We start from the raw sequence: 18302 nt of genomic DNA, 5'->3' as shown, positions 1-18302 counted from the left end.
AGCTACCATGCATAGCATTAGCCATGCCTAGAGGTTGCTGCTGCTAGGTTTGCATCTGTCCCAATGAGACTCACCATCCTAATCGGTCACAGGTGTAAGAAAGCAATTCTAGCACCACTCGCTCTTGGGGCATGGACCCAATAAAGGGTCCCTGGGTGGTTTACCACTGTGATGATCAGAGTGCAGACACAGTAAACAATATGACGAGGACTACTTCAACATGGATGTCAAGATGATTATTGATCCCAACCAATCCAGTCACACTGGGGATGAAGTTACTGTATAACCAACTTCAAATCACTGGTAAAAGTGAACACCACAACATTTCATAGTGGGTCTGAACAGAGCCTGAGCTATACTCAGGGAAAAGCAGTGACAACCATAGCTCCCAGAATCATAGCCACCATCTCTCATGGTGTGCTGCAAGGCAAAGTTATTATTGCACGTAGGAGGGTAAATCACATACATGAGCTGGAGAGGACATAAGGCTGCCCTACATAACCCCAATATGGCCATGTTTCAAATAAGCATGAATGGCTCCAGCCTCTACAATCCGGAAAGAATGCTAGCGAAAGCACAAGTGACAGCAAGCAAATGTACCAGAGAGCTAGAGAATAAAGGCACATGAGTAGAGGGAGCAAGAGAGCTAAGTTTATGTAGTAAAGGAAAGAGAAGGCCAGAGGAGAGACATGAGTCTATAAATACCTTCAAGGTAACAATATAAATGAAGGGAGGGAATTATTCACTGTCTCCTAAGAGGCTATTACCATACAAGGAGCAATAGCCTGGAGCCATTTACATAAACTGTTCTTAACCATGAAAGCAAAGGATCCCTAGAAGAGATGATAGGAGATGGAGTCTCCATCACTGCAGAGAGCCAGGAATGAGCAGAGACCAAGCATTTCTGGGAATGATGTAGAGGAGAGTCCTGTGAGCTCTGCAAGTGGGGAGGTGAGGAAATCAAACTGAATACCTGTTGTGATGGGCTTGATTCCCTACGATTCTCTGCCACCCCACCACAATTGTGCCAGCTACTCTACAGGAGCTACAAAAGGGGAGGAAAAAACCTGAACCAAACAACCACAAGTTACCATGTCAGTAACACAATGAATTTGATCTTCATGCTTGTCTCTTTCAGAGCTTTCTGGAGAGGACTTGCACTGAGGAACGCTTGGCTCTCCCCCCAGTGTTGGGGAGGAGGGGACACAGCCACTGCACAACAAACAGAGATGCCTTGTGCTTATTTAAGTCTCACTCTTCCTGTCCCTGCAGCCTTGGCTCTCACACACAGTCCCCACAGAACCAGGCATTACAAAACAGAGGGCATCCCAGCAAGAAAGCCCAGCCAGTGCCAGTCACTGAGCCAAGGCTGCAGGCCTGGGTAACCTGCTACCCCTACCTAGTCTAGTTTCACCCTCAGCAAGACACACACACAAAATTGCTTCATATGTATTTGCTCCATATGTATTTGCTCTTTTTCTAGCCAGCAGGGGTAGGACCTACCAGCTGGCTTTGATTGCCAAGAGCTTCCTTTAGCAACAAGCACCATTCCACGTGGAGGCAAGACACCTGGAGAGGGCTGGCTGACTCCATCAGGAGCCCATGCATGGCATGCCTGTGCAGCACTAAGTCCAAAACACGGACAGTGAGGATCTGCTGAAATCTTTTCCCTAGGTTTTTAGGATTCCATTGGGCTCTTTCCAGTCAAGCCTACAGCTGCACATTTTCAGTGCTTCAGACTCTGTACAAGTCCCTCAGGAACATATATAATCACCACACAAAAATACCCACACTGACCTCCCACTGGGATTCCCAGCATGTACCCAATACTTTAAACACTGATACATGGCTCTCCTCAAGGGACCCTTTGTGCTCACTAAAACTGTGAAGGGTCCCCTCACCCGGCCCTTAGGGCACGGGTGGGCAAGCTACGGCCCGGGGCCGCATCCAGCCCTCCAGACGTTTTAATCCACCCCTCAAGCTCCCGCTGGGGAGTGGGGTCCAGGGCTTGCCCAACTCCACGCAGCTTCCAGAAGCAGCGGCAGGTTCTCCCTCCGGCTCCTACGTGTAGAGGCAGCCCCAAGCCCCAGGAACTACAGCCAACGGGAGCTGCAGGGGCAGTGCCTGCAGACAGGGCAGCACGTAAAGCTGCCTGGCTGCACCTCTGCTTAGGAGCCATAGGGGGGAAATGTTACTTCTGGGAGCTGCTTGAGGTAAGCGCTACCTGAAGCCTGCACCCCGACCCCGTCCAGCGCCCCAGCCCCGATCCCACTCCCACCTTCCGAACTGCTTGGTCCCAGCCCAAAGCACCTGAAGCCCTCACCCCCGCCCCTTGCACCCCAGCCCAGAGCCCCCTCCCACACCCTGAACGCCTCATTTCTGGCCTCACCCCAGAGCCCACACCCCCAGCTGGAACCCTCACCCCCTCCCGCACCCCAACCCACAATTTCATTAGCATTCATGACCCGCCATACAATTTCCATACCCAGATGTGGCCCTTGGGGCAAAAAGTTTGCCCCCTGCTGCCTTAGGGTCTCACATTGCAGTGCCCATACTCTGCCCCAGAAGAGCTGGACATGAACACTAAGGATTCTCACTAATGGCAGGAAGATGTCACTGCCATGTGGCACAAGATACCCACTCCTTCTGCCAAGGAACCAAGTGTTCCCTCTCTAGAGTGTGCCAGCCCGAGAGAGAGAGAAAACAGGCTTCAGACGCTGTGATGCCACATGAAGACCAGAGTGCTAATTTCTTTGCTGCCAGCACAGCACTTGTCACCTATTTTTAAAAGGCGCAGTAGCGAGAAGAGGGTGACTCATGCTTCTCAAGTGCTTTCTGCCCAAGGATCCCAGAGCACTTCAGACATTAGTTATCCCAGTTTCACAAATAAGGAAACTGGAATTAAGACAAAATTTCTTTGCTTAAATACAGAATACCCACTAGTTTGGGGCATCTGAAATGAGCCACTTAATACAAAGCACCTGCAGCTCCCATTGATTTCACCTGGAGTGGAGGATGCTCAATGCCTCTGAAAAGAGTAGCAAAAGAAAACCCCTGTCTAGAGAGCTGAGTAACTGACCCATTGTGTCCACTCACGCTCCACATTAGGAAGCGATCCAGGCCTGCGGGCAGTCAGAGGTTTCGCTTCATGTAGTGTACATGGTACCACAGACCCGCAAAAAGCCAGAGCCTAAACAAGAGGCAAGATTTTCAAATTCTGATTTCTAGCACTCATTTCAAACACGTCTCTTCAGAGCTCTAGAGAGACAAGGTGGTTGAGGGAATAGCTTTTATTGGACCTACACTGGATCCTCGCGAGAGCATGGGATTTGGGATGCATGCGCGGGACCGTGTTACCATGACTACTAATGAAAGTTACTAAATTTGGAATCCATGGCTGTGACTGCGTTATAAGCGAATTCATGCAATATAGATGCACATTCTAGCGAGGATCCACCGTTCTTCTATTTATGCAAGAAATCCAGAACTATCAAAGAAAGAAGCTAGTCCAATAAAAAGGTATTGTGTCACCCAACTGGTCTCTCTAATATCCGGGGACCAACATGGCTACAACTACACTGCATATATTCAGAACTCTTACAGTTCTGACCACAGAGGAGGTTTTCTAGAGACTGGTTGTACGAAGCATATGAAAGTTTCGTTACCTAGACACCAGGTAACTCTAAAAATATTCTCCATGGTGATGTCAACCCTAGAAGAGCACAATAAAAAACAGCATTTCTAATCTTCAAAGCACTTTACAAACTAACTCACTCCAGTGGCCTTGACTAAAAGGAATCAACATCAACTCTATATGATGGATGTCATGGTGCACACACACCTCATCAGGAGACAATATGTGTTAGGGGCAATTTTAATTACAGTTTACAACTAGAATCTGTGGGAGTTCTCATGGGTTCCCTCCTTCTTGGGAAGGGCTAGTTTGTTTCTGTGCGAGGAATCACATATAACCCTTTGTCAATGCCATGCATTACAGAGGGAAAGTGGCTGGGAGTGGGGTGAGCAGGAAAGACTCACCAGCAGGAGAGGGAAAGTTTGAGAACCCAAGTAGTGCTATTTGGAACATGGGGGAAAAGCAGGAGATGGGGTTCCAGATACCAAATTAACCTTGTACAGCTGCATTTCCAGACCCGTCCAGCTCCAGAGACCAAGGGGAGAAGCAGAGAATAGGGTCTCTGGTGCTGCTACCAAGACTTTGTGAGATCGTGAATGGGCTTGTGGGAGGTACTTCCCCAGGACACTCTTGTTAAGGGATGACCATGCTACAGAAAGCCTGTGAATTCCTGAGCTCACACAAACAGTATGCTGAGAAAGTGAAAAAACCCAGAACAAGGAAGTGGTTATACAAACAACTAACAGGCCAGCAAATCTTGGGAATTCACTCAGGACACTAGATTTGTGGCCAACTGAAGATTAAGAGGTAGCTTGAGCATAGTCTCTAGATACCCACGGGGGAGATTTCGGCTAGTAGGGGGGCTCTTTAATTTATCAGACAAAGACAGAAAAGCTGAAGTTAGACTGAAAATAAGGCACTTAAAAAAAAAAAAAAAAAAAAAAGGTCAATTTACCCTTGGCATAACTGATCTAGGACCTGTGATGCATTATCCATCACTTGAAGTCTTTAAATCAAGACTAGATGTCTCTTTCTAACACATACACTCTAAGTCAACAAGAAATTATGTGCTTGATGCAGAAATTATTAGGTGGGGTTCTCTGGCATGTGTTATGCAAGAAGTCAGACTGGATGGTCATAGTGGTTCCTAGCCTTAAAATCTATTAATCAATTTCTGCTACCCTGCTCTTTCTGGAGTTCCGGCCAACATAAGAATTTCTCTTTACTGGTACCCTCCTGCTCCTTTATCCCTGAATCTTTATCTGACCCCACCAAGAACTCTCTTAACAGCCACAGTTCTAGGTTATGCAGCAGGATCACAGGCAGTGAACACTTCTCTGCTGAACCTGCAGACAATACCTGGCCACTTCAAGTGTATCCAGAGTCACCAGCTATCGTGACCCTAAGCAGTGCAGCAGAGTAGCTGCCTGGTTTCTGTAGCAGCCCAGTGGTAGATTAGCTCCTGGAAGAACATTCAGGTCATGAGCACCAATGTCATTAGCCTATAAAGCAAGCAGAGGATTTGGCATCCCTGTACTGGCCCCAATATAGTGTTTTTGAATTAGAAATAATAGACAGCACCAGAGCATAGTAACATGTAGGAGGTTTTCCCAAGTGTCTTACAATGAAGTAGCCATAGAAGAGTAGATTGTCTGACTTGGATGATAAATAGGCAGAATGAAGAGCATTATAAAAGAGAGGAGTCTTAAATTATATATCAGGAGTCAAGGTCATGCATCTGAGCAGGAGAACAAACAATGGCCCATAGACTCTCCCAGTTTCATTGACAGCCACTCCCAATGTACATTGGATTCTTCCCAGAGTGAGCCACCGTGCAGTGGAGCCTGACAATGCTGCCATGCCTAGCACAACCCACAGATCACTTTCTCTCTGCTTTCAGCTTGCTGAAGGGAAAGACCGGCAGAACTTCTGCCAAGCCCGAGGCATCAGAAGGAAGACAGTCTCCACTCCATGGAGGCTCTAAGGGATAGAGACAACAGCAGTGGCTTGCTGGTACGTTGGAGATTAGAGTGTGCAATTTGGTGAAGATCATAGAGGCTTTTGACAAGCTAGGAGTCTGACATTCAATTCCGCAGTGGCTAGGAGGAAGGCTAGTCACTGGAAACCTGCTGTTGACCACTCAACACCATCTCAGATTTTGGGTAACTGTATCTGGGGTGCTTTAGACTACTGTTATTTTAGATGTGTGTTTGAGAAAATAAAAAAAAACAAGGATTTTTGGGTGAAAGCACTTGTGCATACCAATCATTTATCAGACAGAGGAGCTGTGTCCACATTGATTTATGTCCTGAAAACAAAGATTAGTTACCATAGTTTCGGGTTCAGAAAATCCCAGGTAACAGAAAGACTCTCCAAAATGTTCTAGCTCTGTGTCCAATCAGCAGTGGGAATGACACTTTCTTCCTCTCTTCCCAAACTGAGAGCCCCTATTCCCTCAGGATCACAGGCTGCTTCCTGTGGGTAATGATGCACACAGACAAGGACCTTCGCCACCGGTGACCCACCACCACCCAAACTGTTCTTTATGTAGCTTTTTGGATATTTTGCACAATTAATTCTTTTCACTTTTCTAATACAATCATGTTCTCTGGTAGCATTTCCCCAAAGGATAGAGGGACACACTTGTAAGTAGTTAATTCATTTTATTACATAGCAATGATTGACTGACATCACATCAGTCAGCTCAAGAGAATGCAAGTTAATAGAGGGCATGTGACACTGTCACATGCCCAAGTGCCTCTCCTTCCCAAGTAACCCAATGAACCCAAAGCACCTTGACACAGCACAAGCACCAGCTGTGTAGCTCTCTTAGGGTGATCAGATGTCCCGATTTTATAAGGACAGTCCCGATATTTGGGGCTTTTTTTTTTTTTAATATGGGCTCCTATTACCCTTCACCCCCATCCCAATTTTTCCACACTTGCTATCTGGTCACCCTAAGCTCTCCTATCATTTTAGCTTAAGTCAATTAAAAGAGATTTAAGCTAACCCAATAGCATCCACACATATACAGCAGCTACACCTGTTTAAAGTCACACCTTTAGTTAAACTGCTGCAACTATGTGTTTAGACTGAGCTGTTGGCTGGTGTTATCGCTCCAGGTAAACTGGTAAATGTTCAAATCTACATGGTGCAGTACCATGGGACATATTTAGCTGGGGTGCCACCACTGAGGTCCATTCGATACTCCGCATCTTGTCTTGTGTTTCACCCACTCAAGTGACACAAAAGCAAAGCCTCCCTTCCCCCCGCACCCACCCTCAAAGAGCCAAACAAAATCCTGAATGTGGACATGGCCTTGGTTTCCTCCTTCTGTCCCAGGATGCAACCAAGGCCATGTCCACATTCAGGATTTTCCATGAGCGTAGCTACTTGGAGGGAGCTGTGCTGGTGCAAACCTCCGTGCAGACGAACTACACCAGTGCAACTTACCTTCGGGGTTTGCTCAATCAGTGCAAACCCCCTTGACACCAGCACGTCTACTCTAGTTTAGCTAGACCAGTGCAAAAAATCATGGACACAGGCAAGCCCCAACCCACTCTATTCCAGTGGCTACACAAAATCAATGGGGTTATCTTGGCAACAAGCAGCAGAATTTGGGCCTGGGTTTCTAGACAGGGAACTACAGGCCAGTCAGCCTCACCTCAGTCCCTGGAAAAGTCATGGAGCAGGTCCTCAAGGAATCAATTCTGAAGCACTTAGAGGGGAGGAAAGTGATCAGGAACAGTCAGCATGGATTCACCAAGGGCAAGTCATGCCTGACTAATCTAATTGCCTTCTATGACAAGATAACTGGCTCTGTGGATGAGGGGAAAGCAGTGGACGTGTTGTTCCTTGACTTTAGCAAAGCTTTTGACATGGTCTCCCACAGTATTCTTGCCAGCAAGTTAAAGTATGGGCTGGATGAATGGACTGAAAGCTGGATAGATCGTCGGGCTCAACGGGTAGTTATCAATGGCTCCATGTCTAGTTGGCAGCCGGCATCAAGTGGAGTGCCCCAAGGGTCGGTCCTGGGGCCAGTTTTGCTCAATATCTTCATTAATAATCTGGAGGATGGCGTGGATTGCACCCCCAGCAAGTTTGCAGAGGACACTAAACTTGCAGGAGTGGTAGATACGCTGGGGGGTAGGGATATGATACAGAGGGACCTAGACAAATTAGAGGATTGGGCCAAAAGAAATCTGATGAGGTTCAACAAGGACAAGTGCAGAGTCCTGCACTTAGGAAGGAAGAATCCCATGCACTGCTACAGACTAGGGAACGAACGGCCAGGCAGCTGTTCTGCAGAGAAGGACCTAGGGGTTACAGTGGATGAGAAGCTGGATATGCGTCAATAGTGTGCCCTTGTTGCCAAGAAGGCTAATGGCATTTTTGGCTGTATAAGTAGGAACAGCAGATCAAGGGATGTGATCATTCCGCTCTAGTCAGCATTGGTGAGGCCTCATCTGGAGTACTGTGTCAAGTTCTGGGCCCCACACTACAAGAAGGATGTGGAAAAATTGGAAGACGTCCAGCGGAGGGCAACAACAATTTTTAGAAAAAAGAAAAGGAGGACTTGTGGCACCTTAGAGACTAACCAATTTATTTGAGCATGAGCTTTCGTGAGCTACAGCTCACTTCATCAGATGTTTACCGTGGAAACTGCAGCAGACTTTATATACACACAGAAATCATGAAACAATACCTCCTCCCACCCCACTGTCCTGCTGGTAATAGCTTATCTAAAGTGATCAACAGGTGGGCCATTTCCAGCACAAATCCAGGTTTTCTCACCCTCCACCCCCCCACACAAATTCACTCTCCTGCTGGTGCTAGCCCATCCAAAGTGACAACTCTTTACATAATCAAGTCGGGCTATTTCCTATGCAGGAAATAGCCCGACTTGATTATGTAAAGAGTTGTCACTTTGGATGGGCTAGCACCAGCAGGAGAGTGAATTTGTGTGGGGGGGTGGAGGGTGAGAAAACCTGGATTTGTGCTGGAAATGGCCCACCTGTTGATCACTTTAGATAAGCTATTACCAGCAGGACAGTGGGGTGGGAGGAGGTATTGTTTCATGATTTCTGTGTGTATATAAAGTCTGCTGCAGTTTCCACGGTAAACATCTGATGAAGTGAGCTGTAGCTCACGAAAGCTCATGCTCAAATAAATTGGTTAGTCTCTAAGGTGCCACAAGTCCTCCTTTTCTTTTTGCGAATACAATTTTTAGGGGGCTGGAGCACAATGACTTATGAGGAGAGGCTGAGGGAACTGGGATTATTTAGTCTGCAGAAGAGAAGAATGAGGGGGGATTTGATAGCCGCTTTCAACTACCTGAAAGGGGGTTCCAAAGAGGAGGGATCTAGACTGTTCTCCGTGGTAGCTGATGACAGAACAAGGAGTAATGGTCTCAAGTTGCAGTGGGGGAGGTTTAGGTTGGATATTAGGAAAAACTTTCACTAGGGGGGTGGTGAAGCACTGGAATGGGTTACCTAGAGAGGTGGTAGAATCTCCTTCCTTTGAAGTTTTTAAGGTCAGGCTTGAGAATTCTATGAAATTCGCTGGAATGGGAAGACTCATCACACTCGCAATCTCATAACCCTTTCTGGTGAATTCCTGCTACTGGAATGGTTGCAAAACAATTTCATATGTGACCTACTGATTTCATTCAACTATCACTTGGCACAAATGTGTGTTTGGCCTGAAGTTTTCCATACTTGGTCTCAGGAGAACATGAAAACTGGCCTCTAGTTAGGAAAGAGCATTCTTATTTCATTAGCAAAATACATATTTTCCACCCCAATTGATCCTGTCAAAAATCTCTCCTTGTAAACCAGTTTCTATGGAGTGTCACTATTTCTCCCCTTCTCAAACACCTGTTCAGTTGTTTTTAAATTGCACGATGATGGGTCGCAAGGTGATATGGTGATCTCCATACCTCTTTTTAACGTTCAGTATCTCACCAGGCTCCTCAGAAAATCTGCATGAGAAAGATCATAAACACAACACAATCCTCTGAGCTCACATTTGCCTCACCAGGAATCTAGGAGGTCTAATAAAAGTTGCAGATCCCTCAATTGTGGGGCTACCACACAATTTTTATAGCATTTTGAAAATTCGATGGGTGTCATTTAAAAAATGTTTCTATCTTTCCTCTTTGCCAAGACAGCATCCCCCACCCATGTAAACAGATGCACATTTGTCCTGTTAACCCAGACTTGCAGCAAAATGCCTCTTGCCAAATGGAAGCATCATAAACTCTTTCCGGCTCCATTCACCTCCTTGAGATGCAAGCTTCAAAGCTGAACCAGGGAATTTTAATGCTAAAGTGGTTAAGTATGGGCAATCACCTCCTTTCCTAACAATCAAAAACAAGGCTCTTCCATGCCAGAGCTCTGCAAGTGGAATGTTGTACGTACACAGTTATGCATCTAAAAAACTTATTTCACCCAAGCTGCCCACACTGTATACTTTATGGTGGGATCTGCTGGGCATGTGTTTCTGGTCCACAGAGAGTCAACAGGCTACATGGACTTAGGTTCTTCCCAGTTGTTTCTTCAGGCACCCAGGTTCTTCTCTAAGGGCCTAGGCACCTAAGCATGGGGGATGCTGCTGCTATCTAAGGCCTGGTTTACTCTTAAAACTTATACTGGGATAGTTATGTTGCTAAAAGCGGGAGTGGGGGGGAAGAAATCATACCCTTAACAACATAGCTGTGCCAATAAAACCTGCAGCGCTGCCGACAGAACAGTGCTCCTGTTGGCGTAGCTAATGTTATTCGAAGTAGTAGTATTCCTGTACCAGCAGAAGGACTCCTATCAGCTTATGCTGTGTCTACACTAGGGCTATGTAAACATAGCTATGCCCACATAGGCTCCGTAGTGTGGACACGGCCTACAAGCAGGATGAGGGGCAACATGAGCTGCTCCCAGGGGCCAGGGCCAACAGCAGGACTGAAGTGCTAGTCACCCCCAAGAGCCATCAACAGATCCATAGCCACCAGTTGGAAAGGAAAGTCTAGGGGAGAAAGAGGCAGCGACTGGGCAACAGGTCAGACTGCATGGGGAGAAAGAACAGCAGGACAGAGGAAAGGGGAGCAGGAGATAGTGTGATTAACTTATTTTTAAATGGGAAGGACAAATAGACACAAAACACTTCCCTGATGTTACTCTTCCATGAAGAATTTGCTGTAGTTGCTATAGAGATACTGCATAATCAGCTAGGGGATCATGAATTTGTCTTAGACACTTCTTCCCAAAGACACACTCCACCTTATGAACAAGTCTGAGAACCCCATTTCATGGTACAGACTTAACAGCATAAAAAACAGTTTAAAATAGCCTTTCACAAGAGAGGTGTGCACAGACCCATGCCGTGTCATTGAACCCTAACTTTTGCATCAGATAGATTATTTAATCTGTAAAATTTAATCTTCCATGCAAAACAACTATTGGTGAGTCAATGAAGATAGATGAAAATAAGAACAATTGTTCTGGAATCAAATCAAATGGGAATTCAGGGAACTTGGGAAGCTCCCAAATCAATTCCCCCCCCCCCCCCCCCAATTAATGGCAAAGCCACATTAGGGGCTGAAGTCAGGTTAGACAGGATCCCATAAGATTTCCTTCCTCAGAGAAACCTCAAAAGATCAGCAAGACATCTCCCAAATGCCTGAATGGCATGGATCTTTCTCTGAAGTCACACTAATGAGAGCATTTAGCAGAGAAAGAGGGGCTTTTCTTCTCCCAGAGCTGGAACTGGAGAGGGATGTATCCCCAAAGGAGATCTTCCTTCTCTTCTGCTTACACAGTCGTAGTGCTGAGGCTAGGCAGGCTGGCAAATCTAGCAACAAGCATTTAGCTATATGGGGCTTTGCTGGTATTTGGATTATCTGAACTTTGTTGGTGCTAGGATCTTTGGGGAATTTGGCTCCAGGGTCTTCCATGACAATGAACTTACTGAAGAATCTGACAGGGAGAGATTTCATGCTGCAGTAGGATAAGCAGAGATATAAGCATTCAGGGACTTCAGCAACGTTATCTGGGAAAGCTATCCCTGGGGCACCTCTCTCCCCCCAGGATGCCAACATTCCCTTCCCACTACCAGTAGGGTCCCATGGTCATGTACATTTCTGCACAATTGTAGGGTTTTTTTTTTTAGTTGCTATCTAATTATACTCCGTTTCTTCACCACCACCAATTAAAACAATATTCCAGCCTTTCTGGTTGCAAAACAAGCCTTCAAAACACATCCCATGTTTAAGCAATGCCCGAGTCTGCAGACAGCCTGAAACAATTGCTCTAGAGGGGGACAGGGGAGATGAACTGGCCTATTCACTGTATTGGGCTGTACTCTGCTATTTAAATGCCTACATTGTTAAATTATTTCACTGCTGATCACCTTTTATGCCAAAACCTGCAACTGTATCATACCTGCTGCCAAAGCCTCCAGCTTCTCCCTCCCTGCCTGCCTGCCCGCCCTCCAGCTCCCTCCAAGGCAGTTGCTGACTCTCAACACAGAAATCCAAGCCTTGAAAAAAACTGACAGTTCAGAGGCTGCATAAAATAAACTATAATGAAGGTTCCTGTACTTGTGAGGGGGAGAGGGCTACATAGAACACAATAATTCAGGTATGATGAACCTCATGGGATGATACCTTACCCATTAGCATGAATCATAGAATATCAGGGTTGGAAGGGACCTCAGGAGGTCATCTAGTCCAATCCCCTACTCCAAGCAGGGCCATTCCCCAATTTTTGCCCCAGATCCCTAAATGGCCCCCTCAAGGATTGAACTCACAACCCTGGGTTTAGCAGGCCAATACTCAAACCACTGAGCTATCCCTCCCCCCATGCCCATTAACTCCCTGCCCCAGGCAACACCAGGGAGGACACCTCCCTTCAGGGGCCACCAACAGCATCACTTCCTTGAAGTACAGTCAATTGCCCTATTGCCTTCTTTGCCCATGCCTGTAAGGATCCCCCATCACCTCCCATGCCTAGATCAACAGCAGCCTTCAATCCTTGGGCATTACCAGCCTCCCTGTTGCATCATCTCCTACATCATCAGCATCCCTACTCCATCAACTCCACATAACCCACTCAGGCACCATCAGCATCCCTGACAGCTCCTTTAGAGAGGGCTGTATCAGCCACCCTGACATAATCCAACCACAGTTACTGGCTAGGAAGAAGCTTGCAACAGATGAGTCATGTCACTTACTGGCCTTCTGGAAGATGCTCGGACAGCACAGTGATAGGCTTGAGAACCTTGAATAGAAAGGTTCCCTATCTCTCCTCCCGCCACTGGTGTGTTACTTTATGGGGTTTTACATCTAACTCCAAAAGATTTGGCACTGTGTCTGGTCTCTACAGTAGGATTTTTTCATCTTTAAATTCTCACCGTTGCTATCCATAGCTGTGCTCCATCTACGGGAGCAGTGCTGGGAGCACTAGTGGCCACATGGTCTAACCAGCCCCCAGCGTTTTAAGCACCCTACTGTCTCACTCTGCTCAATGCAGCTCTAGATTACACTGTGGTTAGAAGTGCCAACAGCTGCTGGCACAGTATCCACACTCCCACTGGTGAAGCTCAACCAGCAGCAGCAATGGAAGAAAACTTTAGGGAGAAAATCCTAGCATGGCACATCCCAGAGCCCTCCCCATGCCAAGCATTGTGCCTTATGCACTAGCTGCCTGGTAGGATGATCCTCATTGTTATTGGCATTATGTTAACACCTAGGAACCCCAATCAAGGAGCATGTTCCCACTGTGCTGGGAGTTGTACGGACAAGTAAGAAGTCAGACAGTCCCTGCCTCAGAGAGCTCACAACCTAAATGTCAGGCAGCTCAAAAGAGGTGGACACCATACCTGATGCCCCCTTTCCTCATGAAAAGACAGCATCCCTCCTGCCTCGCCTCCCCTCCCCAGGCCCCATCAGCTTCCCTCTCATTTCCTTCCTGGAGCAGCATCAGCCCACTGCCCCCTACCCCAGCAGTCTGCCCTCCACCCCCAGCACCTGTCTTTCAGCACTGCAGCATCCACCTGAGCTCATCTCCAGGCACCAGCCTCCCTGCTCCTTCGCTCACCATCATTTCCCCAGCTACGGGGCACCATCAACTCCTGCTGACCCCCAGTTCTATCAGCCTCTCTGCAGGACACCTGGCTCCCAGCCACCCCAACGACCCCTAGCACCAGGCTCCCAGCCCTTGATCATCCCCCTGCCCCCTCCCCTGACACCAGCCTTCCATCCGCAGGCACCTGGGACTCAGTTCCCTCCGCCGTCCCTCCCAGACAGCTGGGTTGCCCTTCCGCACCCCCAACCCCCTTACTCCCTTCCCGGAATAGCTACGTCCCTTCCCCAGCTCGGGCACCGGGGGCCCCACCCCCAGAATCCCCCCCTTGCTCCCCTCATCTGCCGCACTGCATGCCCCCACAACCCAGACACCTCGGGCCCTGCCCCAGCAGGTCCCCGCCCCACTCCAGACACCTGGCGCCCTGCCCCCAGGATTCCCCCCGTGCCCCACACCTGGGCCCCCCAGCATCCCTCCGGGCGCCCCGCCCCGGACACCTAGGTCTCTGCCCCCAGCATCCCCCGCCCCGGGCACCTGGATCCCTGCCCCCACCCCCAGGGCTCCCCGCGCCGCGCCCGGACACCTGGGGCTCTGCCCCCGCCCCACCCTGCCCAGCTTTCAGCACCCCGGACGGGGCCGCTCCCCAGGCTCCGCGCCGCCCCCCCGCAGGGCCGGGCCGGACGCCGAGTCCCCGGGGGCGGCTCCGCTTTGTCCCCGGCCGGCCGGGCTCCCAGCGGACACTCACCCGGTCACGCGCCGTCCCCGCCTCCCGGGCGCCCAGGGGGCCGGGCCCGCAGGGCTCCTCAGCGGCCCCGCAGCCGCCGCCGCCTCCTGCCCGGCTCCGGCCTCCGCAGCAGCACCAGCGCTGGGGACATGGTCCCTTTAAATCCCCCCCCTCCAGGGGCCCGGCCAGTCCCGCGGCTGCCGCTGCCTGCGCCGCTCCGGCCGCTCCCCCGCCCCCCTTCCCGCGGCGGCGCCGCCAGAGCGCGTCACTGAGCGCGCGACATTGCCGCCGACGACATCTTGGAAGAGGCAGGGGAGGTAAGTGCCAGGGCCGAGGCCGGACCTCTCGCGCCTCGCGGCCGCCATGTTAGGAGAGGCTAAGGAGTCCTTTGCCAAGACCATGGCTTCCCTCCCAGCGGCACGGTTGGATTACGTCACTCGCAGCGTGACGGTCAGAGCCCCCCCCCCTCCATCTTGGGAGAGACAAGCTACACGCCCCATGGTCGTGGCTCAGGTGTATTGCGTCACCCAGTAGCGACGGCTATTCCCTACCGCCATCTTAAAAGAGGCAGGGGAGGCAGAGGCGCGACCCAGGGTCTCGTTCCTCCGCGCGTGGGTAGGCAGCTCCACGCAGAGGGAGGCGGGCGCCCCTCCCTCCCAGGTAGGGTGACCAGGTGTCCCGCTTTTATAGGGACAGTCCCGATTTTTGCATCTTTTTCTTATATAGGCCCCTATTACCCCCTCACCCCTGTCCTGATTTTTCACACTTGCTGTCTGGTCACCCTACTCCCAGGGGATAACAGGCTTGGGGTCAGCCTCCCCCCCGGCCCCCAATGGATGACCGGCTTGGAGGAGACTGGCAGGCTCTCCCCACCTCCCGCAGGGTGACAGGCGGGGGGAAGGCTCTTCTCCCTCACATAGAATCATAGAATACCAGGGTTGGAAGGGACCCCAGAAGGTCATTTAGTCCAACCCCCTGCTCGAAGCAGGACCAATTCCCAGTTAAATCATCCCAGCCAGGGCTTTGTCAAGCCTGACCTTAAAAACCTCTAAGGAAGGAGATTCCACCACCTCCCTAGGTAACGCATTCCAGTGTTTCACCACCCTCTTAGTGAAAAAGTTCTTCCTAATATCCAACCTAAACCTCCCCCACTGCAACTTGGGGTGACCTACGTGGGGGGGTTGCCCCCTGTCCCTCATCGGGTGGGAGCCTCTCTGTGAGCAGCAGGCGTGGAGCCGTGCTGCAGGTGGCTGCGTGTCCTTCAGGAGGCTCGGGGTAAAAGTAACCTCTAGAGCAGGCGTTCTCAAACTTCATTGCACCGTGACCTTCTGACCAAAAAAAAAAAAAAAAAAGACTACACCACTCCAGGAGTAAAAAGAAAAGGAGGACTTGTGGCACCTTAGAGACTAACCAATTTATTTGAGCATAAGCTTATGGTGCCACAAGTACTCCTTTTCTTTTTGCGAATACAGACTAACACGGCTGTTGCTCTGAAACCTGTCACTCCAGGAGTGGGGACCGAGGCCTGAGCTCCGCCACCCCAGGTGGGGAGGCCAAAGCCGGAGCCCCACTGTTCTGGGTATGGGGACCAAAGACCAAGGGCTTCAGCCCCAAGTGGGAGGCCTGTAACCTGAGCCCCGCTACCCAGGGCTGAAGCCCTCATGCTTTGGCCCCAGGCCCCAGCAAGTCAAACGCTAGCCCTGGCAACCCCATTCAAATGGGGTCGCGACCCACAGTTTGAGAACCGCTGCCCTAGAGCAGTGGTCTCTAAAGTGGGGTGTGTGCACCTCAGGGGGTGCACCAGAGGATCCCAGGGGGTGCGCGGCAGGAGGAACGCCGCCGGATGGCACTCCGCCGTGTTTTTTTCTTCAGCGGCAGCTCTGCACCCCTGCGGCAGGTCTTCCCTCCTTCTTTTTTCGGCGGCATGCCTGCGGTAAGTCTTCCCCTCTCTTTTCTTCGGCGGCACCGTGGGGGTGCGCCATCCAAAAACTTTGGAGACCACTGCCCTAGAGTGATATCAGTGGATATTAACCCCAACCATGTGACACGGCTAGTCACTGTATTTTCTGCTAATCACATGATCAGTCCCCACTGACTCAAGAAACTGGAGCAAAAAAATTCTAGGCTAAGACAATGCCAGGTGCTGTCGTTCGTTTTGGGAGAGCAGTAGTTTCCAAAGAGCGTGTGCCTGGCAACCCGCAAAAGAAGTGGCTACACCACAATCTGCGCCAGTACCACTAACGCCACTAAAGGTCAGCCTAAAAGGAGGGCAGACATCATCAAGCAGAGCAAGGAGAACGCTGGCATTTCTTGCTAAAGACCCAGAATTCTGCTGACAAAAGGAACACTCCTCCAGCCTGACAATGGGAAGGTAGTGGAGCTGTAGTGGTGGTCATGTGATCAAAACCCCATTGATGTCCAGATAGAATTATTGCCAGGTGTGCAATATTGCCTATTGTTCGCTTAAGGACTCCAACCTGTCAAAGAAGGCTAAAAAACTGTATAAAAGACCCTTGGGTCTTGATTCTTTTTATCTCAGATCTGCTTAAGCTTCATCAGGGGAAGTGTGAGTCGCAAGATTGAGATCTCCAGTCCTAATCTGGATTCACCCTGAATATGAATATTGGACTGTAGCCTATGAACTAATTCTGAAAGAACTCTTTGCAACTACAAAGCTCACCATCTCTACTATGAATATGATCTCAAACTGTACTCATGTCTGTATGTATACTGATCTTTTAACCAATACTCACTCTCTTTTCTTTAATAAATTTTTGTTTAGTTAATAAGAATTGGCTGTAAGTGTGGATTTGGGTAAAATCTGGAATATTCATTAACCTGATCCTTTGGGATTGGTAGAACTTTCTTATATGATGAATAAGATTTTCAGTAATCCTCGTCATATTTGACTTGGGTGTCTGGGTGGAGGCCTGAGGCTGGGTTGCTTTAAGGGAACTGTGCTGTTGGCTTCTGGGTAACCAGTGAGGTATTATAGAAGCTGTTTTGTGCTGGTTTGGTAAATCTAAGTATTGGATTGTCTGCCCCATTCTTTGCAGTTCACCCTAATTGAGTAACTCCAGTGTGACACCCTAGGACCCTGGTCACAGTTGCAAATCGATTTTATAAACCCATTGCCTCAGACTGGGCGAGGTAACAAGCACTGTCTGGTAGTGATAGATGCTTTCTTGAAGTAGGTGGAAGCCCACCCAATGAGAAACACATCCAGTACTACAGCTAAGGTGCTGCCAAAGCAGATCTTTTCCAGGTTCAGACTACCTGATGTAATCTATTCTGACCAGGGCCCTCACTTTGTAGGTGATATGGTTAGGTGTATGTGTCAGGCATTTGGGGTAAAGCAGAGGTTGCATATTGCAGGTCACCGTCAAAGTTCAGGTTTAGTAGAACGAACCAATAGAATCCTAAATACTGCATTGAGAAAGATAGTGAAACAGTCAGGTAAAGATTGGGATAGGAAGCCCCGACTGATTCTCATGACACTAAGATCAACAGTAGCTTCACATAGGCTTACTCCTCATGAGGTCCTGGCAGGCAGACTCATGAGATCCCAGAGCAGTAGTGGCTGGGTGGAATGCCATTGGATGATTATCAGCCACGGGTTCTGACAGATAAATTCATGAGTGAGTTGTTAGGATTCCATCAGTAAGATCCAGAAACAGGTTGTGGTCAACCTGAGAGCAAATAGAAAGCTAATGGACAAACATCTGGGGGACACCTCAAGGGTAACCAAGTGGAACATCGGGGACAGAATGCTGTACAGGTTTTATATGGAAAAGAGCCATGAATTGAGCCCCAGGTGTCTGGATCCTGTTGTTACTGTTAACAAATCAAGTCCCACCGTTTACCAGGTTGA

At 49.2% G+C, this 18302-nt stretch overlaps 1 protein-coding gene across 6 annotated transcripts in view; it reads right to left on the bottom strand.

The window, feature by feature from the left end:
• The window catches only part of WIZ (WIZ zinc finger), a 158330-nt gene extending 143670 nt beyond the window's left edge, over positions 1–14660 (bottom strand). For 5 of the 6 annotated variants that reach the window (XM_073319237.1, XM_073319242.1, XM_073319240.1 and 2 more), the window contains exon 1: positions 14453–14660. The gene's annotated coding sequence lies outside the window, so the exon portion shown is untranslated. Of the gene's footprint in view, positions 1–9572; positions 9615–14452 lie in introns of all 6 variants that reach the window. The other variant, XM_073319238.1, reaches the window with a different exon arrangement.
• Positions 14661–18302: the final 3642 nt, after the last annotated feature.

This window comes from Lepidochelys kempii, chromosome 20 (assembly GCF_965140265.1).
Source record: "Lepidochelys kempii isolate rLepKem1 chromosome 20, rLepKem1.hap2, whole genome shotgun sequence".
In the NCBI taxonomy this organism is placed as follows: Eukaryota; Metazoa; Chordata; order Testudines; family Cheloniidae; genus Lepidochelys; species Lepidochelys kempii.
Note: the sequence above shows the minus strand (reverse complement) of the source record. Positions and strands in the feature narration are given on the sequence as shown.